The following is a 6,709-nucleotide window of genomic DNA, read 5'->3' as shown; positions in this document are numbered from 1 at the left end:
GTTAAACACAAGCAAGTGTTGTCTTCCCTCCAATTTCTGTTTATAAGATCTGCGAATGATGATCAGGTGACTCTCATACTTAAGTATCACTATAAGAACCTGATAACATGCTCAAGAACTTCGATCTTCATAGTTGTATTCGTCACATGAACAGATTTTCTTCCACTACAAACACAACTAAAACAGTAAAGAGCCGCAGATGCCCGAGAAAAAACACACTCATATGTTGATTTCAAGACTAATACTTTGCAAAAATGGCAAATAAAACAAAAGCACTCCACCAAAAATGTTACTTTGAGAGAAACCAACATTTTCCCCATAGAAGGATAACAAAATCAAATGTTTCTAATAAAATGTCCTATTATTTCAAAATAATTCTTATATTAGTTAAACAAGCACCAATTTCAATTACTAAGGAGTATTAAAGCCCATCGGCCTAACTCATCCTTGAAAACCGGCTTGCAAGGAGAGGGTTGCCCCCACTTTATACGTTCCACATCCCAATAATATCCTTTCCTATTATGTTAAAATCAAACCTTGTAACTAGTATCTCTTTCTTTCCAAAAATGTCCAGAAGGTTCTCATTTTCTATGGAACTGTCAAGCATTCTGGATTTGCAAAATACTAATAATCAATGAAAAAACAAATCTTTTCCTTTAGCATACATTTTTGTGCTTCCAGAAATCTGTTATCAATTAAAGTTACAAATAAAAGGTCAACTTTTCAACCAAACGTCCAAAAGGCCATTGATTTCAAGAGAGAGCATAGCCACTACTATTACTCACAAAATAGACAATGACTCAAGCACGATCTTTAGAAGGAATTCTTTTCGAACCACTCCCAACTGAAATGCGATATGATTCAAAACTTAACCTCAGAACAGAAGTCAACAACATTGTCAGGGTTATGCAATGGCAAATTCTTTCGAGGTCATAAATTTTTGCTTCATCTTCAAAGAATCGAACAGGACAACAAATCTCTTAGCTTCGGTGCATTCTAATGTTCAATCAGCTAGGTCATATCCTTATGAATTCCCTAAACTGAATGTAATTGTGATTGAGGACTCTTCAGGCAAATCCTATGTAAGGTTGTAAATTCCCCCCATTACCCTTAAAAAAAAACATTCTAGATTGGGTTCTTTGGAATTTTGTTGAAATTGGTGCCCTGATCGCGCATATTTCACAAAGGTCCTGATTTATCAAGATTGTAGTTGCAAGAGCCTCATAATGGTTATTTTGTATCGGTTCCTTAAATGCGTTACGGAAGATTGTCCCGATTGTTCGACCGACCATGTTTCCTCAAACAATCTCTCAATGAGTCGACCTATGCACTTGGATCGAGATCTGCCACAAATCTATGGATGCCACGTACATGTAACCATATCTTAATCATACAAATTTACCCCTCCACAAATATGACACAAACTACATGACAGGAACATGACAAAGAAAACCATCAAATTAGGATTTAATGGGATTGGACCATTAAATAGGAAGATGATGCGTTTGTTAAGGGGATTGGTTCTTTTTATTCTAACTGTGAATCTAACCTAAGAATGAAATATTCGATATGTACCACATCTATGCTCGACAACGAAAACAAAAAAAGATGAATCAGAGGAAATGCATTGGTGATCTGGAGTGCAAGGACAATATAAAAGTCCACCACAATGAATAAATTGCTGTCGTGGGGCCTCTGGGTATCTTTCTTGCATTCTTTAATCCAATGACATCACCAAATAAAAATTAAGCCCTACCTCGAAGAATATATGCATTTTGATATTATAACATCATGCTTATCAACTTTTTTCGGATTGTAAGATCAATGTTTCCAAAACAAACATCATTATCAATCAAATTATTTATAATTAGGGTTGGAAATTAATTACCATTTGTCAAAATCTTAATAGAATGATGCATAGACATGTTGAACGATTCCATGATCTAACTACTAAATAGTGATTTCTTACCCATTATTTATTTCAGGACCTAACCACTATTCCAAATTACTATTAATTATTAATTGGATTTTTAAATATTTAAAAATATATTTTAATATCTTGTTAGATTTGGAGAATCGAACCAAATCAAGATGACTCAGTCGTGAATCTGAGTCGGCTCAGTGAGTTCTAAACTACGGTAGGAACATGATTGTAAAACTCGTTTTGACGTCTCATCTCGTCCATGAATAAGACCAAATCGTCTCGGATGAGTTTTCCGATAGGTTTGAGTTGTCTCGCTCAACAATGAGAACAATGAACTATGATTCTAAATCTCGTCCAATTCTTTTGACCTGTCTATCTGTCTCGTTGGTGGATGATACCAAGACGTATTGGACGAGTCGTTTCGGTCTTGAACGAGATTTAAAACCATGGGTAGGAAGGAATCTCTCTTAGCCTGCATTTTTGTTTTTACTCAAGAATCAAGTGTCCTACTTATTAGTCCAGATGAAACCAGAAGACTGCATCAAGACAAGTTATGTTGTCATAGCTCATAATTGCAGTTTTAAAATAAAATAAATCTGCATACCTTAATAAACATAAATAGGACCCCTAACAACAAGAACTCAAACTCAACTTAACCCACCTCTGTTTCAATGGCTCATCCACCCAGGGATGATGAAGGCAGACAACTTCATATAGTAATGTTTCCATGGTTAGCCTTTGGTCACCTTATACCATTTTTAGAGCTTTCAAAGTGCTTAGCTCAAAAGGGTCACCTTATCTCCTTCATATCGACTCCAAGAAACATTGAAAGACTCCCTAAGATCCCTCAAAACCTATCCTCTCTCATAAATTTGGTGAAGTTCCCTTTACCTCAGGAAGAAAACTTACCGTTAAACTCTGAGGCTACCATCGACCTCCCAACTAACAAGGTTATTTACCTCAAGAAGGCCTTTGATGGGTTGGAGGGCCCGTTCGTTAATTTCCTAGAAAACTCGATTCCAGATTGGATTATTTTCGACTTTGCGATACACTGGTTGCCACCACTTGCAACTAAACTTGGCATTCCTTGTGGTTACTTCTGTTTGGGTAATGCTTCATCAGCTTCCTTCTTTGGCCCGCCATCGTCAATGATGAACCTCCACAAAGATTCATGGAAGGGTCCTGAAGATCTAACTGTTGTGCCCAAATGGATTCCTTTCCCTTGTGAAGTTTTCTTTCACCTCCATGAGGTCTTAAGAGCCTTCAAAATTATTGGAGAGGATGTTTCGGGTGTGTCCGACGGTTATAGGATGGCTTCTGTTCTCAATGGTTGCAATGTTGTGTTTATTCGAAGCTGTAATGAGTTTGAATCGAAATGGCTACATCTTCTCGAGGACGAGATTTACAAGAAACAAGTCATTCCGGTAGGTCTACTTCCTCCTCCTTCAGTGCAAGAAAGTAAGGATGAAGAAGAAGATAAGAAGTGGGAGGAAATAAGTGAATGGTTAGATAAACAGAAGGCAGCATCTGTGGTTTACGTAGCGTTGGGGAGCGAGGTGAAAATCAAGAAGAAGTGACTGAGTTGGCACTTGGGCTAGAGCTATCCGAGTTGCCTTTCTTTTGGGTGCTAAGAATGCCAACTGGCTCGGTTGAGGCAGACTCGGTCAAGTTGCCAGATGGGTTTGAGGATAGAATTGGTGTTAGAGGGATTGTTTGTAGAGGTTGGGCTCCACAGGTTAGGATATTGGCGCATCGATCGACTGGGTGTTTTTTGACTCACTGTGGTTGGAGTTCGATCATTGAGGCTCTTGGGTTTGGGCGAGCCCTTGTTATGCTGCCCTTCATGGCAGAACAAGGATTGAATGCTAGGGTGTTACAAAGGAGGAAGCTTGGATTCGAGATACCGAGGAACGATCAAGATGGGTCATTTAGTAGGGATTCGGTGGGTGATTCATTGAAGATGGTAATGGTGGATGAAGAGGGTGAGATATTTAGGACCAAAGCAAGGGAGATGAGAGAGATTTTTCATGGTAAGGAATTACATGATCGATATATAAACAATTTTGTTAACTACCTTCAAGACCATGTGAGCAAAGAGAACCATTAAATGAACTTTGTTAGTCATTTGTACCGAAATGGTGTGATGTACCATAATTAGTCCTATAAGGATAAAACAGTGTGTCGCAAATTGAAACTGCTTTCTATGTTCCATTCTCCCTCTCTTTCTTGCTTGTCTATAAGGCCTGTAAAACATAAAACTTTGTGTTTCCAGTGTTTTACAATTATGAGCTTTTACAACTTTTTGTAGATCGAGTACTTGGTAAAATCTCCAGAAAATTCCCACAAAATTTTGCAGGTGCTTTGTTCACCAAATAAATGCAAAAAATTAAACATAATTTTTTTAGATGAATATTTTATGCAAATTAAACCAAATGAACAGTTTACCCAATCTAACAATCTTAAAATCAATTCAATAAATCATTCGAAAAATTAATTATTGAGCATCAATCTTTCCAAATCCAAAATCATATAGTTGCAACAGAAGGAATTTTCCAAACTAACTTAGTGAGGAAAGTGTTTTTCCAAACAAATTATCATCACATGATATGTCAGCCAATGTGCAAATTGAATAACCTCTTCTTCTTTTTTGGTTCTTTTTATTTTATTATTATTATTTTTTTTTTTTTGGGTGAAATTAGGAGTTTTCACCAAACTTGCTTTTTGGAAGGACTTTTCTAACCTTGAAGGATATGTCTGAGGCTCTCCATCAAATGTACCATTGACATAAGAGGAAAAATATATTTCTCTTATATCAAGGCATCCATTTTTTTTTCTTTTATAATAGTTAGGAGTATTCTCTCATTTTGGTTGTTACTTTATAGAAAACGTCAAACATATTTGTGGTTAGTATTTTTCGGGATCGGATCCTCTGTAGTAGTTTGTTTTTTTTCCTGTAGTGCTTTTAAGCGGTTGAGATATATATGGCCACATCAACAAAAGACTAAATCTATACTCTTTAAATTTAAGAGTTTAAGGACTGTTCCTTTTCAAAACCATTGATCGTGGTTTTAAAAAATCCTTTCGTCGATTTTTTGTTTTAAATTTGATCTATGCTTGATAAGTTAGAGGACGTTGGTGTTATTGAGATAAAAATCGATCGATTCAAGACTGAAAAAATCACTTTTTTTAGGTCGAAGAATGGTATATTCAATTTTTCCTATGCGCAATTGGCATTTTCAGTCAAGTGAAAGACTTAAAGTTGCATTTCATGGGACCTGCAATCCCACTTCTTCTTCTTCTTTATTTTCTTTTATTATCTTTTTTTCATTTTATACCTTTACATAGTCTCCTCAGCTTATATCTTGCTCCTCCATTTTGTGTGGAGAGTTGGGGTTGAACTCCTCCTGCCCAGTGATAGATTAAGCGTTCAAACTAAAACTCAGTGCAACCTATAGGTTACCGTCGAATGTTAATTAGCAAATTAGTAGGTTTTTATGTAATTTTTTATTCGTAACTGTATCAACTCCTTCTATCCTTCTCAAGTATTCGTCGCTGCATCTATGTTGGGTTACTTGAATACAATGCAATTATGCAAACTATCTAAAAGGAGTCAGGAGAAAAATGTCAAATAAATAAGAAGATGATGGGTTAGTTAAGGGGATTAATAAATAACGTGAACCTAAGTTAAGCCTTGGAGGCGCATTGACAAGAACCACGTTGATGCCTGACAACCATGAAAAAGATCAATATCAAACATAATGGCTTGATGATCTTCAGGTGTTAGGATAACACAAAAGTACTCCACCACAGTGATCAAGAAATTGCTATCAGGAGCCTTTGGTATACATGATTTTAAAACTCGTCCGAGATCGAGACGTATCGCCCAGTTAACTTGGTATCGAAGCTAAATAAGACCAACTCACAAGTCACTTTTTTGACCGAGATTTAATACCTCACATTTAATTTTTTGAACGAGATGTCTCAAACGTATCGGAAAACTCGACCGAGACGACTCGATATCAAGCCTGGACGAGACAACACGTGAAATCAAGTTTTAAAAGCATGTTGATATATCTTTCTTTGTTTCTTTAATTAATAGAATGGCATCCCCAAATAAAAATTAATAAGTCCAGTCTACCAATCTACCATGAGGAAAACAGGCATTTCCATATTATAATATATATATATATATATATAATATCATATACGATCGAGATGATCATACAAAGAGGTACAAAAGTCAAAAAAAAACAAAAACAAAAAAGAGAACAACAAAACCAGGTTACCCTTCTTAACCACATCCAACCTCATTTTGTTCCATATTATCAGGGCGGAGTTAACAAGGAGTCAGTGGGGGCAATTTCCCTTGTCCCCAGAACTTTTGAGATACCCATGTATTTTCAACTAATTGCATGCCCTATTTGCCCCACTCCCTCACCTCCCTCCTCATTTGTCCCTCTCATGGACTAATTGGAAATAATCAAAATATCATTTTCGTCAACTTCTAATAAAAAAAAACTAAATAGTTTGCCCCCAATGCAAGAAAATTCTAGCTCCGCCCCTGCATAGTTAAATATCATGCTTATCATCTTTTGCTTGGTAGACAATCAATTATAAAACAAAACATCCTAATCAATCAGATTATTTATATTTTAGAGTTGGAAATGGAAATTAATCACCATTTGTCAAAAATCTTATTAGACTTTTTGAAAATTAATCTAATTTTTTTTCTTAATTGAATCAAGTTTGAAATTTGAACAACCAAACTCCAAAGTCTAGACTTGA

General features: G+C 36.0%; 1 pseudogene; it reads left to right on the top strand.

Annotated features, from left to right (window-relative positions):
- Positions 1–2,470: 2,470 nt before the first annotated feature.
- LOC147409102 (putative UDP-rhamnose:rhamnosyltransferase 1 pseudogene) lies at positions 2,471–4,159 on the top strand (annotated as a pseudogene).
- Positions 4,160–6,709: the final 2,550 nt, after the last annotated feature.

This window comes from Akebia trifoliata, chromosome 2 (genome assembly GCF_017979445.1).
Source record: "Akebia trifoliata isolate Shusen 1 chromosome 2, ASM1797944v1, whole genome shotgun sequence".
Lineage (NCBI taxonomy): Eukaryota > Viridiplantae > Streptophyta > Magnoliopsida > Ranunculales > Lardizabalaceae > Akebia > Akebia trifoliata.
Note: the sequence above shows the minus strand (reverse complement) of the source record. Positions and strands in the feature narration are given on the sequence as shown.